Source organism: Lipophrys pholis (genome assembly GCF_963383615.2).
Source record: "Lipophrys pholis genome assembly, chromosome: 9".
NCBI classification, from domain to species: domain Eukaryota; kingdom Metazoa; phylum Chordata; class Actinopteri; order Blenniiformes; family Blenniidae; genus Lipophrys; species Lipophrys pholis.
In genome coordinates, this window is record NC_137639.1 from 4987329 (window position 1) to 5004849 (window position 17521).

A 17521-nucleotide genomic window follows, 5' to 3' on the forward strand; every position below is an offset into this window, starting at 1 on the left:
ATAATTCTGGTCGTGTGTTATGATGCAGCGAATGCGGCCTTCCTTCTTAATAAGGCTTTTAAATAATGTCACCTTTTTACTTGTTGTGGGAGTTCAGAATTTGTATATATTAATTTCCTTAATCTTTGATATATACATTAGCAGAACACGAGGAAGCAGAATTCGGACACTTTTTTACAATGAACTGCAACTATAAAACCTGCAGGGAAACTGCATCAGCTGTTCAGAATGGATGTCAGAGGAGGAGGAGGTCATGGTGGAAGAAGAGGACGTGGACGTGGACAACCGAGACACTGGCCAGAACCTGGACCTGGACCTTGACTTGCACCTGGTCCAGAGTCTGACCTGGGCTGTGCACCTGGTCCTGGACCACGACCCAGACAAAGACCCACGCAAAGAAATACAATTCCAGATGGAATTCGTGCCACTGTCATTGATAATGTGCTGATTCATGGAATGACAATGAAAGAAGCAGGACAAAGAGTGACACCCAACCCGAGCAGATACACAGCAGGATCTGCCATATTCTCCCTTTCTGAATCCTAGAGAGGAGTTCTTCTCTACATTGAGGTGGAAGGTATATGAGCGGCAGCCAAATATTCAGGAAAATCTCCTGCAATCATGGTCTTGGCATGTGATGATGTTTCTGTTGACGCATGTCAGGACTGGATCAGACACACTGGTCTTTCCTTCCACGTTACCTGACCAGAGAAAACAAAGCTTGTGATGGTGATGAGGTCCTGTGGCCTGACCAGGTTAAATGAACTGATGCAGACGCAGTGTAAATATTTGCATACTGTACTGTGTACAATACAGTGCTGTATTTATTTGTCTAACATTATTCTTATTTGTAATGCACAGTCAGGCGCTGCAATGGCCCCTGAATCATTTATAGGATGCATTTGTGTTTCAGTTGTCATTTTGCAGGACTGTATATTTTTTTATACTTCATGTGAAAACACAGTGAGAGAAGAGTGTTTTGTATTTAGCAGTGCAGAGTCCTGCCTTTGCTTTGTGTGTGCTAATTTTGAAAACAAAGTTCAAATTTTGACAATAAAGTGCACTTTTGACACAAGTGTGCAGTGCTTTGAGAATTGTGTCCTAATAAAGAATATAGGGTGCATTGTTTTGGAACAGTGTCTTATCAATAGAGAAAAACTGTAATAAATGAAAGCCGTCTTTGTGTGGTTGGTTAAGGAATTAAACTAAAATCTGACTGCCACATGTTGTAATAACCACTGAAATATGTAATGATTTATTAGAAAAGTGGAGAAAATGTACCATATTTTGTAATAATGTATTTAATTCATAATGAATATACATTATCAATACATATTATTATCAATAGTATTCAAATTAATAACAATGTAGAATTTCAATAATAAATATTTTTGATTAATAGTAATGAAATTTCAATGATGACAAAGAGTCGCCAGCTAACATTGTGTACAGTGGTATCGTCCATGTTGTGGATTAAAGTCTGATGAAGATAAAAGCATTTAGTAAGTCCTGTTATCAGCCTCAAGATGTCGAGGTCGGTTTGCTTTCTGTCCTTTAGATGATTAAATGAAGACGTTAAATAAAAGCTGCGTACCTGTAACCGCTTCATAATTCAGTCCAAATATCATAAAGTGTTTATGTTTTAGTATTTTTTCCCAGTCTGGAGCCTGTGAGCCTCAAAATCTGAAAATAATGCCGCTCCCTCTCATTTGGTTTCCTGATGCCAACGGGACCTCGATCATGTAATTTAACCTCACATGAGCTTGAGAAAGGAACCGTAGTAACCTAATTTTTCGTTTACATAACTTGAGACAAAAAAACACGGGGCGGTCTTTCTGCAGGCGTGCACAAGTTGCTTGCTGATTCTGAAAAAACGCAGGTTTCTCCCGAACGTCCATGTGAGCTCTTTCTTTTTACCCCAATCCCTCACCTCTCTTCTAATGCCACATTTACACTGCCAGTGTAATGTGACTCAATTCTGATCTTTTTACCCTCGTGTGGCACAGATCGGATCTACTTTTGGATGATGTCAGCGGGTAAAAGACGCAAGCATTGAGATATCTTCAGATGTACGGAGCCCCTGAGTGGCTATAGAGGGAAAAAAACAGAAACGTGTGGGAACAAGATAATGAGTCGTTACCTCAAGTTAATAATGCGGGGGAAAGAGATCATTCAATTTGTGGCCATGAATGAATTCCCTGGAGTTAGATTGTCGCGATCGGGGAGCCGGTGGCTCTAATTGAACTGTTGTGCTGCAGAGCTCCTGCACTGTCACACTAAGTCAGCTGCGTCGGATATCGAATTTACAAGCAGTTTTCCGTTGTCGTTTTTCCACACATTACATCATAACATCATCGTAACTAGCTTCACTTCCAGGTCTTGTATGGCATTATGACCGCAGGCTGAGGTCTGCATGAGGCTGCAGGGGGCGCTCCGCTATGAGACGGCCCACCATTTTCTACCCCACAGAACTTCTTTATAATGAAGCGTGTTGATCAGCGTGTATTTACATAGGTTGCCATTGGAAACGGCTGTAGAGCTGCGTTTGATTCAGACACCTCCAGAAATAAAGTGAAAGGAGCTGAAATTCATGATGTAATGCCGAAGTGTTAGAAAAATATGCCCCGGGCTCATTCATTTATGGTAAAGAGGGAATACGTGATTCAGCAGGGCAGATTCTGGAGCCGCTGAGATTTATATCTTCAATTTTTGGGCCAAGATGAGAACGAAATAATAAGTCATTACGTCAAGTTAAAAACGTGAGGGAGCGAGTAACTATCTCCTGGCCACGGATTAAATGATCTCCTTCCCTCACTTTATTATCTTGAGTGAACGACTTATTATCTCATTCCCACGAGTAATTGTTATTTTTTCTCTATCGCCACTCCGGGGCTCCGTACAGATGGGACACAGGCATCATTTCCATGTGGAAATTTATCAGATATGTATCAGACATGTGCCACTGCAACGCTCCGTAACCAGGCTGATTGGATTCTCGTATTGCGTCTCTAAACGGAATGAAATCTGCGACCATCCAGCTTATTTTGTCTCATAGTGAACAAACGCTGAAGAAAAGAGAAGCATGGAGGCGATTCCACTGGAGGAAAATGCGGCACAGAGATGAGTTGAAGAGATATCATGACTTCTGGAGGAAATAACTGCAGCTTATTCATAAGATGTAATTCTGGCCCTTTTCCTCCTCTTCAGACTAAAGATCCTGCCAACGTTTGACAAACTTCTCAGGCGCCGCGACGTTAGCATCAAATATTCCTCATCATCCATTTTGTCTGGCTCCGTGGCGAGCGACTGCTTCAGAAGTAGCCTGAAGTTTTTAAACACTTCATGTACGCATGCTTGATGTTACAGACGATGTCGGGAAATGTAAAGGTGAGAAGGATCAGCTCTTAGTCGCCTGATAAAATATGTGTAACTGCAGAGTCAAATAATTTGGATTTCGGCAGCAGATCTAATCTGGGCATCAGGACTTGCAGTGTAAATGTCACCTCAGTGTCCTAATTGATAACTGATGTCATAATTCTGGCTTTGACTCGTTGAGCTTTCACTGAAACCATCGGCGCCACCTGCGGATCTGGAAAACTATTGCATGTAACAGGCTTTGTGTTTAAAACTTTTAGTCTCTTTTTAACCCTGCAGCTTGGTTACGATCTTCTCTTTGGAGTTGCTCGGTGTTATAATCTGTATTTCTCTCTCAGCTCTGGAACTTCAACTATTTCTGGAACTCAGGAAATGAAGAACACGACTGGGTTTTCAGACGTCTGCGTCAGTATGTCGGGTCAGAAAACGTTCGGTTCCTGTTTTTATTTCTCTTCACTGTCCTCCAACTACCTGAACCTGGGAATAGTTCAACAAAGTTCATTATTCAGTTTATTCACAAGTATTTTTCTTTCTTCTTTTCAGGAAAGTAGGTTTTTATCCTGTCGAAACATGTCGCAGGTATATTTTAGTGCGCTCCTTTCTGAATAAAACATTTGTGAAATTACCTCGTTGCACGTCCAACACGAAAAGAATGCAGCCAATTTTGAATAGATAAAAATCGGTTCGTTAAATGAACAAATTATTCCCCTTTCTTGTCGTGGATGCAGCCTTTTGTCAGTATTTCACTTTACAAACTAAATATCCACATCGTGGTTGTTTAATCTTTCCCGAACAAGGACATGAATCTGTTCTGTCTTTGTCTCAGCACTGATTGGACCGTTGTTGATATGTCCACTAAATGATTTGAACAAAGAGAGCAAAGAGGAGGAAAAATACAGATCAGGAAAAAAAGCTCAAAAATGATCACAAGCTTGAAAAACATGGAAACACGGTCGGGCAGAACAAGACGAACTGGCAACAGAACAAAGGGAGACCATTTTGCATGAGGTAGAGGAGGACAGGTGATGAGGGACGGAGGAAACAGTCACAGCGGGGAGGAAGTCAGGGCTGAAATGAACTTGATCCGAGGTGAAACATGAAAGTCCAAACATCAACACACAATGAAAGCTCGTTTTAATGAAACCTTCTGTTGCAAAATGTAGTGAAATATGCAGTGCGGGGGTCACCACATATTCTTATACGAATGGCTTTCCCTGGTGTCTTATTTAATTTGTAAAACTGTAACTAAGATGAATTAATGGAGGGTAATGCTCTAAACTATTGGTTGGAAAATTAACTTTCAGGAAAATCTGCAGATTTAGTTGTAGATTTTATATAAAGACACAGTCGATAATAAGGATTTAGGATTCCTATTACCTGTGTATCCCAACAGCTAAACCAAAAAAATGATTTAGACAACACACGATATGGTTTTGCACATGATACGCACAAGTCAGTGGAAACATCGTCAGCTGAATGCTCTTCTTCGGTGGTTTGTTGTTTCAGTGTTTTTCTGACAAACGTTCTCATGAAGGAGTCACACTAGTCCACTGAATCCAATGTCTGGGAGCTCCACTTTCCATCCAGAGCAGTGAGCAGAATGTCAGTGACATCCGTTCTCAATGTTTCCCTTTAATGGGAGAGAGATTACGGTGGGAGACGGAGCAGAGCTTCGGCCTCGCCCGTTAACGTGCAAAGGCGACAGGCTTTAAATGGCGGCTTCAGATTTTCCCCGAAGCCAAGAGCTTCACGGTTATCGTTACCTCATGAGCCCCGACGGACGGACCCTGGGGTCGAGTCAGGGGACAGTTTGAGGTGCTCATGCACGAAGGAAATCTCCTAAAGCCTCCACATTGTGGCGCGGCGTGAGAACATTAGACTACTCCCACGATTCCTCATCTTTTTCTTGAGGAACTCACATTTTTCCCATTGTAAACCACCACACCCTGTACAAGCGCCAACAATGTTGAAGGAGGCTCATTCTTTCGTAAGGATGACTCCCTTCTGTCGGAGGACAAACTCTTTGGGTGACGGTCTCGAGGCGTCAGCTTGCAGTTTCAGATAAGATGCATTCAGTTCTAATGTTGTTCGATGTCTCGATGAAGCCTTGCTTCCTCTTAACTCTCCTGATGCACTCTTTCTTTCTTTTCGACTGATTCATCTTTCTCTTTAGCCCGATGCAGCAACATTTTTTGTCCCGCTGCTGACTTTGCGAGATTATCTTTGTGTATATCGCAGACAGCTGACCGGTCAGCGCTGTGGGTCCCTGAGCAAGACCCTTGACCCCCATCAGCTCCCTGGAGCGCCGTAATGCGGCCGCACCTCCACACGGAAAATAAATTTCTCCAAGGTGATTAATAAGGTATGATTAGTTTTGATGTAAATGCTTACATTTAGTTGTTTTGTGACATTAATTAATTAAATCTTGACTCATCTATTTAAAAAAAAAACTATTTTGCACCTTAAAATCTAGAGGGCTTGAATCTTTGGTGCCCCCTGGAGGGCGTCAGCCCCCCCTGCTTGATAATCACTTGTCTACACCACAGACAGAAGTACAGACCACTACCAATTAAGCAAAGTTGTGATCAATGACCTCCAGCATTAAGTCCCCTGCAGCTGAATTCAGCACAATGCCGTAATCTAAATCCTCTCAGCTCGGCTGGTACAGCTATTAACCTCTGTGGTTGAGCTAATGAAAGACTAATGCCAGAGCCGCGTGAATATTTCATGTAGTTATCTGCTGTACCTGCAGGGAATATGAATGACAAACAAGAATTTAATTTGATTGTTTATTACTAGTTCTTACATGTACAGATATTCCATGTCAAGATGGACTGATGTGAATCATACAGTTTGTGATTGTTTTATGCACACTAAAATGTTGTAATTTTCATTTTAACAGCATATAAGGTGATGAATACACATTAACTTGATCAGTGGATTCTGTGCACCTTGCTATAGTAAAGCCTCCAGGCCTTGATTTCCTCAGAGATTTTGCTCCATATTGACATGATAACATCCAAACAGTTGCTGCAGATTTGTGGACTGAACATCTCCGATGTGACTGTCACCAAACAGGTAGGGCAGTGCGTACGTCGGCGCTACACGCCGTCATGCTGCTCCGGAGGCCGCCAGTGACGTCATTGTCCATCGCCTGAGCATGTGCAGAAGAACTATTAGGTATAGCCGTGGTGCGCTTGAGCAGTAGCAGCGTTTCAAAAGAGTTGTGTTCTCGCTCCCTTTTTCCATGGCGTTGGAACGTTTTTAATTAGTTCCACTTTGGGGGCCGTTTTCAAAAAGTAACGTGGTGTAAACGAAACGCCCAAAACGCAACGAGAATCTTCAGTCCTCACTTCACTCAAACAGAGCCTTATTGATTTCCAGGAGACAGTCTCGTCCGTTGTTAAAGCGCCGCTGCCTCGAGGCTTCATGGCTTCAAATTTGTTTCCAGCCTTGTGATTGTGTCCAGAAATGTCTGGATTACGAAAGACGATGAAATCCACCAATTATTTGCAGGGCCTGATGATCCTGGTTGTTCAATAAAGGCTTTCAGATTCTCCGAATCGGGAGATAACTCATTAAATGTGGGTTTTTGAATTGAGATGTGCCCTGTCAACCTAATTAGTCACAAGATATTCCACCGAGTGTTTTTCCCCTCAGATTTATGCTTCTAAAATTATTTCCTGCTCCGTGCTTAAATTTTGGATGTTGAGCTCGTCATTAGAAATGGGCAGAGGTTTTTCAAGTAGAGCAACATTCTATATTCCTACATTGGAGAGGCTGTCTATGTGTCTGACATCAAGTGCATATTTTGAATGTTTCTTGTCAAATTGAAACACTAATTTCTTCGGAGTAAAGCTTTATGTTTGGCTGGATCAGGTTCCATCAAGAATCCCAGATTCTACCTTTATTTCATGTCTTTGCTATATATGGTGGGGGGGGGGGGGGGGGGGGGGGGGGGGTTGCATCACATGTTTTACTACTAAGAAGATATTAACTGGATCAAAATGAACTTCAAATATACAGAAGGTCTATTTATCGGGTGGTAAAGTTTTTCATCGGCTGCTTGTTGTTTCTTTATATTCGATCTGACGCAGTAACGAGGGAAAACATTTTTACAGAGCGGAGAGAGAGAGAGAGAGAGAGAGAGAGAGATAACTCTATTTGGGGTAACTTCAAGCAGCAGAGAATACACGCTTCGGCCTCTTTCATACAGCCTGCGACAAAGGAGAGAGGATCCTTTTGAAAAATAAAACGAGGACAAACAGTTCTGTGTGAGTTCAGGAACAATTCAAATTGCTTCTTGCAATAAAAGTACAATTTTTCTTAAATCAACCAGAGCCCGCAAACTGGGAAACGTGACGTCTCGCCCCGCTGAGTCTCGGTGATGATTGAGTTTTTCACATCTTCGGAAGCATCCCGCTGAAAGCAAACACGTTGGTTTGAGAGGCAATGAAGAGGCACAGCTGAGGAGGGCTTAATTAAATTCTCCATGCATGGGCAACCGGACCAGCCTCGGGCACAGGGGAGCCCTCCGAGTCACAAGGCTCCTCATTCAGAGGCTGTTTTGAAGTGACTCGTCACCAGTGCTCAGTCGGCCTCATCCCTCTAGATGCCACATTCATTCCTACTGACTATGTGTCTATGAAGTACAAACGCCATTCAGGACCAGTACAAATAAAATGATATCATATTAAGAATGACAGAGTCATAGAATACAAAAGTTGACAAATGATGAACATTCCCCGTTCAGATGCAGGCAGTGACGAGTATGAATGTTCTAACCTGGTAGTTTATTATATATAAGATGTCCAACTACTTACGTTTATTTATTTATCAGTGCTGGCTGGGGATACATTTCTTAGGTGGGGCTTTTCCTTATTATTCAATTTCAGCCCATGTTAACTTAATTTAAATACAGTGTGTTTATAAACCACATTACAACAATCTTGGGTATTTTAGATTGAGAGCGACCCACACTGATAAAACATTATTGTTCTTTTAAACAGCTAGTGAATAGAGAGCTCTTACTAAGACTATTTTATTAAGATACTAGTAAACAAATACAAGCAGAAGCTTCATTAGTCCTTTTTAGAAAATGACTGGGTTTTGGAGCCGGTTTACTGGAAATGTTAGTCTGAGTTTAGTGAAAACAAAAGGTATATCAGGTTTATTTTCAAATAACATCAATTCATCTTTCAAAGCATTCTAGAATGATTTGAAAGAAACCTCAATGTGTGCAAAACAAACTGCTTCTTTAAGCTCTTAGATTTCAGTCATTAGTAAATATGAGTATATCTAAACATCTATAAACATAAACAAACCTGGACACAATTACAAAGTGCTGAACACATTTCTGTTTGTGTTCATTTAAAACTAACTATGATGGAGAAAGTTGAACCTGACCTGCAGCTTTTCAGACAAATTTCTTCTTTCAAACTGGTAAATTAGAAGAGACGTGACGGAGTGTGAATGGGTATTTATGCTATAATCTGGCACATTTACAATGTGTGTACAATTTGTACTTGTGTGTGATTGTTAATGTGCATTGTCCTGATCAAATAAATAAACAAACAAACCAATAAATAAATAAATAAATAAATAAACAAACCAATAAATAAATAAATAGAAAGTTAATAATCAGGGACTCACCACTTGTTGTCTTCATCTCAACATGCGCCCTCTATTGACCAGCCGCCACTGGTATTTGTACTGAAGCATCAATGGTGATGAGAATGTGTGTTTTGATAGAATAAATGAACGTTTTACCCTCTGCTAGTATTGGTTTTAAAAGCGGTCTTGGTCACATTGTCAGGGTCTTGGTCTCGCCCCCCTTGAAGACAGACCAGAGTCTCGTAAAGACTCAGCTTTGACCCATTAAAGTCTTGGTCTTCAGACGCTCTGGACTTAATCCTGACTCCGCCTCAGCACCTTAAAGTCTTGGTCTTCAGACGCTCTGGACTTGGTCTTGGCTCTGTCTCATGTTCTGTGGTCTTTTACATTTTCATTCATCAGGATTTCCTCCACAAAACAAAGACATGTTGAGACAAGGTTACTTTTGACCCCCAGATTCTTCCTGCCGCACAGTCTTTGGATTCATCTACATGCATGCTGTCTTCAGATTGCCAGAATCCATTAATCCTGACGTCATCTATAGAGCTACAGCAGCATTCGCTGTTGCATCTTGCCGCAGTCAGCAGTTCAGTTGTGTGTCTCGGTGCTGTGTCACGTCTTTAAATCCAACAAAAACTCCCGCTGTCAATACTGGCCGGCTGGTTCAGGTGCTGTGACGCATGTTTGAACCTATGACTGACATGAGAAACGTCGTTTCCAGGACTCATCTCGCAGATGTCGACAGTTCTTGGGGAAAGGCTTGGTTTCTTAAATGCTGATCAGACACAGGCGTTGCTAAGCTCTAATCTGAAAGTTTGTGTTTAGTTTCCCACGTACGGCTGGACGTTAATCAACCTCATCTGTTTAACCACTCGGTCAACACACTATTGAAGTTATCAGGTTAACTACAGTCGTGAAACAGAAACGCCACAATCGCTTCTCCATCATTCATTTCGTGTTCTCCCCTCATCCCGCGGTGAGGAATCCTCATTTTGTCTATTTCTTGCTTCTCAGTCGTTCATCTTTCTACTCTTGCTTCATCCACTCATCAGACTCCCTCACCCCTAAATTCATTCTTGTTTCATCACCTCACCTACAGCACTCAATTCATCCTCCATTCCTCACCCACGAAACCACTTGTCATCCTCTCATTCCACCTTTTTTTCTCTCAATCAATTCCTTGTTTCATCCATTCACCCTCCGTCCTTCTGTACGTCTCTTGACTTATAGACTCGTCACCCTTTTCATTTACATCCCTCGATTCATCACGCTCTTCCACATTCATCAATCCTGACCAGCCGTTCCTCATGTTGCCAACTTGTTATTCCTCCTTCATTCCTCCGCTGCCATTCCTCATTCTTCAGATCGCTCTCGCCCCTCGTCTCCTGTCCTGTTTCATGCGATTACCTTCATGTGTCTTCTCCGGTCCATTCCTTGTTTCAACCAATCACACTCCAATCTCATCACTGTCTTTTCATGTCTCACCTTCCTTATTCCTTCCCTCCAGTTCCTCAGTTCCTACCTCGACTACATCCCTCATCTCCAAACTCACCAGACCTCAACTATTCTTCATCCTGATTGTTGTCACTCGACTGCCTCTAATTTCATCCATCCATCTTCATCCGTCCTCTACATCCCTCCACTTGTAGAGTCCTCAACCGTCCTCACTTATGTCCCTCAATTCATACTTTATTTCTCATCCATCAAGCACATTCTCTCATTTCATCCATTCATCCATTTTCCTCATCTGCTCCTCAGCCTCCATGATTCCCGACCAACCAATCCTTCTACTCTACTCTTGAATACAATTCCTCATTCATTTCATTCTAGTCTTTTCCATTTATAGTCTTTATTTGAGCTGTTGACTAAAATTTCTTATTCCTCACCACTCAACCACCACCCATCGATTCCTCACATCATCCATTCATTGTAATCCCTTCACTACCTCTCACCCCTTTCCTTTTCCCTGCTCTATTCTTCCATTTCACCCGCCACTTTATGTTAATCTCATTCCGTACTTAATATTCCTTCATTTATCATCCACACAGTTCTCTTTTTGAACCATTCACTGTTTTCTCCCCTTCCTTTGCTTCATTTCATCTACTCACACTATTTCTCCATCTCCTGATTACCTATTCCTGGTTTTATCAATTCCTCCTCCTCCTCCTCCTCCTCCTCCTCCTCCTCCAACCATCCCATTCTGAATCATTATTCCTGCCTTTTTCATCAACCATTTAATCCATTTATTCTTCATCCTCATGCTTCACCCATCCATCCCTGGTCTGTCCCGTCATTCCTTCCATTGATTGTCTTCCCTCATCTCTCCCCAACCCGGTCGTTTTCTTCTGAGCCCTTCGTTTTGTCTCATCAGTCATTGCTTCCTCTCATGATTCCTCTCTCCTCCTCTCATGCAGATATTTGTAAGTTCAAGAGTGGGTGAACATCCTCAGAACACTCTAGCCAGACGACCACCTTCACCTTTACACCCCCTCGTCAAATATTCCTCTCTCTTGATGTGTAAACACATCGCTTAGCAAGAGCTTTGCTATCGAGCACAGGGTGTGGTTTTTCAGTATGTCTCGACAGCGATAAAGTTTGATGTGCACAAACCCTAGAAGTGAAACACAGACTCGGCCTTCTTGCTTGAAATGTTGCTGTAACAAAATAGGACCATTTTACTAGAGTCAGCTTCTGCGCTCAGTTCCCGCCCATTTCCCCGTTAAGCAGTGGTTTAGTCGTCCCTGGAGAAAAAGGGTCTGCACTCAATTTGTGTCTTCTCTTAAAGCAGTTCAGTCACACCTTCCTTTAGAAAATCCATCAATAGTATTTGCTAATTGTTACATAATTCATCAGTTAGCAATCATCATGACCCAGTCTACTCTGCCTCTGATTGGCTCATCAGCACCTCATGCGGCACAGATATTAATAAACCAGTGTACTTAATGCAGCGAGCAGTTACAGGCAGAGTAGGGCGGGTCAAGGTTTCGTAATCCTTTTCTTTCACCAAAACCTATTATTTATTAATTCTTCACAATAGTATACAAACAGATTGTCATACTCAACACTTCAAACCCACCACCCCAGCCACCACCACCCCAAGTCTCTCAAATAGAAGAAAAATTTAAAAAAAATGGTCAAAATGTTGTGGGTTCCATAAATTGTATGCTTTTATACTTGTAAACATAGAAAGAACCTCCTTCAGTCATTGTGAAAAGAACAGGTTTTTTTGTTTGTGCCTTCCAATTAAGAGAATAATACTCCAGAGAGGAAAACACAAGAGCAATGCTAAAACAATTCTAAAAACAGCTGTATGGAAATCAGGGTCGAGCATCTGTCCTCACATATGGGAAAACACCCAATTATCTGTCTAAACTACGATTATCAACCAATCAATGCAGTTAACCAATACAATGGTTGGCAGGAGGCTAATTAATAGAGATTGAATGTTACGACGCTGTTCATCTCAGCCAAGTAGATTTAGAAAGTTTGAGACAAAGGCATCATGGAGCTCCTGAAATGTGAATGTGTTTAATACTAACAAGTGAATGAATTATTTGTGTACTGGGACGGTTAGTAAACACAACAGCGTCGCCAGGGAGGTCATTGGAAAGGCGGTGTTGCTGCCACCGGCTTCACAAAATGACTCACGTCCAACAATCTGTGCTTCACTGTTTGACTTGTTTTCTATTAAACAGATGCTGTTGTTAATAGCACGAGGGATCCAAAGTCAACTCTGAGCTGTCATGTTGTAGTTAGAATCTCGCAGTTCAAGGTTACTGTGAATTATACAGTATATTTAGCTTCCATCATTACAGCCATTACTCATATGATTTTATGCATCACAGCATTACGACTACCTCTTCTATAGTTTACATTTGTGACATTATACTGTATATAAACATCGGTTTTAAAATATGTGGACTAATTGAATATGTTAGGTCCATCACATATATCCACATATTTCTTTTCTTCCAGGCCAGAATCTGGACCAGTGGACAGATGACTTCATTTGTAATTCCAGATGACCTGATATTTACAGACTCGACTGTCTTCATGGCTTCAAGAAGCTCCTCATATGGTAATCCGTGCTACATATTCAATTGCAACCTTGCCTTTGGCATATTCCAGGCTTTACCTCTCTAATCACATTGGGCCTGATCTATGAAACGTGGGTTTATAAAAACAGATGCAAACAAGAAGCTCATATAGAAATACAATATTATTTATGTTGGGATCTTCAGCCCAACATTTAAAATATCTAAAAATGATTGCATTTCTTTATAAATTCACTCTCTAATGCTTTTCTGACACGTGTCCCTGTGGCCTGTGTATGAAGCCCCACAATTATAGTCTCTGGCTGTAAAGCTCTGATATATTTGTGAAGTTCTTCCACCAACATCTGCGACTCATTTTGTGCTTCATTTAAATGCAAGTGAAGAAACACTTAAGCAATAGCGTTTCCTGCAGATCGTTCTCTTGCAAACAGGATTCCGAGCCACGAAACCTTAATTTCAATACTCCGGTTCGTGCGTGATGATTCTGAGTTGATCAAACTGAAAGAGCGATTTGTTTGCTGGAGCAGGTTTTGATACAGGATGTGAGTCAATCAGGCCCAATGTCTTTCATTGGCATTGATTGTTACAGTTGAAAAAGAAACTCACGCCTCACGATTGTGCTGCTTTGTTTTCAGCTGCCTTCAGGGAGAGTTTAGAGACTTTTCTCTTTTATGTAACTTCACGGAACACTCAGACAGTTGAAGACTTTGTTCCTTAACTCTCCGATTGTTCTTTGTCTTGAGCAAACGGGAACCTGGAACTCCTTGTCACATTTCTCGCTCATGTCTCACATGTAGTGAATATTAACAGCCTCTTGGTTTTTCTTAATGGAGACGTCAAACGACTTAAAAATCAATCAGCAGACGCCTTCTTATTACAGAGAGGCGCTAGAGTAGCAGAGTGATTCACTAATGAGAGGAAGAGCTTTCATGCGACGCCACAAAGGGACGTCGTTGTTGTATGGATCCACCTGCGTCGATTCGGGCGTGTGCAGCTTCCTGCTCTGCTCGGATCCGATGGGGCCGATCGGGGCCGCCGTGACGGAGGCGGAGGGCACCTGTGGCATGCGATGCGCTGCTGCTGCTGCACAATTACCCCGCTAATGACCCGGGGAGCTTGGAGCGCCTTCATTCAGCTTCTTTGCTTGAAACGAAGCTCGGAATTGTGCATGAGTCAGAGTGTGTTTACATGTTAACTCCCTCCCCCTTCTGCTAATGAGCTGCTCTCATCCTTTTGCCCTCAGTCGATTAGTCCTGTTATTCCTCAGGCGGCCACCACCCCCTCCTCAAGGAGGGTCCCTCAGGCACTGTTCACACAAAATGTTCTCAAGTGAAAAATGCTAAACTTTGGTGGTGCTTTGGGGTTCGAGGGTCCGTTTACACAACAACGGTGCTCAGAGCCACTGAAAACACAACTTTTCTGAACCACTGCTATTGGGCGTTCCCAAGGCTGTGGTAAAGAGTTGTTCTGCACATGCTCAGTAGAGGGAGAATAAGAACAATGTTTCCTCCAGAGTGTCATGACTCCCAGTCCGTATTCTCCTGGGACATGGTAGTTTTATTGTTGACCGTCACTGTAATAACAACCCAACATGGTCGTCTGTCCATATGTATATACTCCCGTTGTTGAGGTTCATAGCGTATTGTGCTCTCTGTATGTGTGCGTGGTTTCATTACAAAACCAAATCAGCATCCGCTGGTGGCCCAACATGAAAACTGAATTCTTTTCGGCGTTTCTGCTGTTTCTGTGTCAACAGACATCGTTTTCAAAAAGTTCCCGTGTAAACACCAAACTTTTCTGAAACGAAAATGTATTTTCACCTGAAATGTAATTGTGCAGAGGGGTGCCCGACCATATTCCTGTAGAGCTCCTGAATGTTTTGACTCTCGCTCTGCTTCAGCACTTCAAACAGGAAGATGCCGACAGCGTCAGAACAGCACGTTTTGTTGCAGGTAAGTGTTGTATAACTACACCTGAATCTGTCACTCTCCACTTTATGGCAAACAAAATATACAACTCCCACCGGGTATACAATAAAGAGGCTCAAAATACAAAAACACCCTCATGAATTCATAAACATGCGAGGTATCGCTGCCTCGGCCCAAAGAGACTATACATGATACTGAATCAAGTGGAAGACTTGAATTGCTGCTCCAGTCCTTTCAGAGAGGGGACAGACATTTCTTTTCAATTGAATGTTTACGTCAGAGAGGACAAACCTTCCTCGAGCAGAAGCTTATGTGTACCTCGGGTTGTGAATACGCTCTCACCGGGCAGTGATGGCAACAAGGGTGGCACAGATGTAATTAAATGTAATGACATGGATGTTTTAATCACAGCTCAACAACCTGGGAGTCTGCACTGTGTGTACAGGACCATGTAGCCAGATCATCACATATAAATGTAATATATGTCTGAAAGTGTTCATGATCTGTTTATAGTGAGTTTGAAAAGGAGAAAATCACCTCGGCCTTTGTGTGATTGTCAGAATTTGATTAAAATACTAAGGAAATGAATATCGTTTCACACATCTAAAGACAGGGAGACGGTGGCAAGGAAAATACTCAATGTAATCCTAAGAAGTATTTACTTTTTATTCCTCCACTTTTTTAGCTTTTAACTGTTTTCATACAACATTATTATATGTATTAATGTTAAATTAAGCATTCAATTGAAAATAAAAAAGTTGTAAAAATTAGCAAAATTACCTGTCACAGTTTATAGTTAAAAAACCCTGAAAGGAATCACATTTTCACTGGATATTTTCAAAAACCAGATGTGTTTTTGGAGTGTTCATTTCAAATAAATAAAAAAAATATCTCATGAATAATAAATTTAAAGGGTTAAAGAGGAAAACGTCTTCTTTTCCAAAAGAAGATAAAAGATACTTTTACCTGCTCAGAACATCACAAACCAAAGGAAATACTAAATACGTATACTTATACTCACGTCAATGCCCCAATTACATGACAACACTTCAAGTGAAAACAAATCAGTTTTACATTTTCATTTCAGAAAATGTTCACGTTTACACAGTAATGCTTTGAAAACTCTGTCAGTACTGAAAACAATGTAGTTTTCTTGTTGGGCCCCTAGTGGGTGGTGTTGGTTATGCATGCACGCAGAGAACAATACTCTATAAACAATAACAATGGGAGTACTCAGACATTTCAGTGGACAGACGACAAAGTTTGATTGTTATTACGGTGACTGTCAACTATAAAACTACCAAGTCCCATTAGGATAAGGACTGGGAGTCATGACACTGGAGGAAACCTCGTTGTTATCATCTACTGAGCATGTGCAGAAGAACTATTACCTCCAGTCGTTGTGCACATGAACAGCAGCAGCGCGTCCGCCTTCGACACAGACACTTTTTTTTAAACTTCCTTTGCCATGATTGAAGGTTTCATCTAATGCATAGACGATGACTACCAACCCAACAAAAAACAATGAGAATCTGGATTAGAAACATATTTTTTAAAGAAATGATAAAAAAAAAAAAACTAAACTATAAAGTGCAACAATATACTCCATAAAACATTCACGCTACTGTGATTTTATATCTCAAAAGTAAGGCTTTTAAGGAGAAGGGGAATTGAGATTTCCTTTTTTCTGAAACCAAATCCAGTGGAGGGTAAACCACAACAGAAAATGTCCAAGTCGCAATAACTTGTCATGTGACCTTGAGACAAACTGCAGCTTGACGACGTCTCCTGCTGTTCACAAGTGGACTCCTTGTCTGCTGAGTCATCAAACTCTTCTTGAAGGACTCTCGGGTCATTGAGGGTCTGGGTTCAGAGTTCAGAGCCTCTACACGGCCACTCAGCTGATCCCAGAGGATTTCTATGCACTCATGTCAGGTGACTCCATTTGAGGTTCCTCAGTCTGCAGCAGCCGTTCACTTATGATGCCTCCTCCATGAGGTGGAGCATCGTCGTCTATGAAGATGAACTGTTGTTTATGCAGGAGCTCAATGACTGGATGAATGATGTTCAGATTGTCTGGGCTCGTCACTGAACCATTCACAAAGTGTAGGGCAGCTCTGTATTGACCATACCCCCCCCCCCCCCCCCCCCCCCCCCCCCCCCCCCCCCCCCCACACTGTAACACCTCCACCACAAGGGCTGGACTGGTGACAACAGTGGCTGATGCGTCTCCTTGATGTCTCCAACATCCTTTCTGATTAAAGTGAATGTACTTTTATTTGAGAACAACACCAAGACCCACTGGTCCGTCAAGACAATGACGCCTGTGCCCGGTGTCAAAGGACAAAGGACGTCCATTTCTCTGTCTGTCTGTGACTCTTCCCGTCTCTGTATCTCTGTTCAACCTGCTGATGGCGCTCTGTGACGCTCTGAGCTCAGTGGACTCTGAGGACATCCTGTTTGAAGCTTCAGTTGCGTCGTCTTGGTCTCATGACTGTTTAAATACCAATTCTACTTTAATCAGGATATTTATTGGTGAATTCATGGATC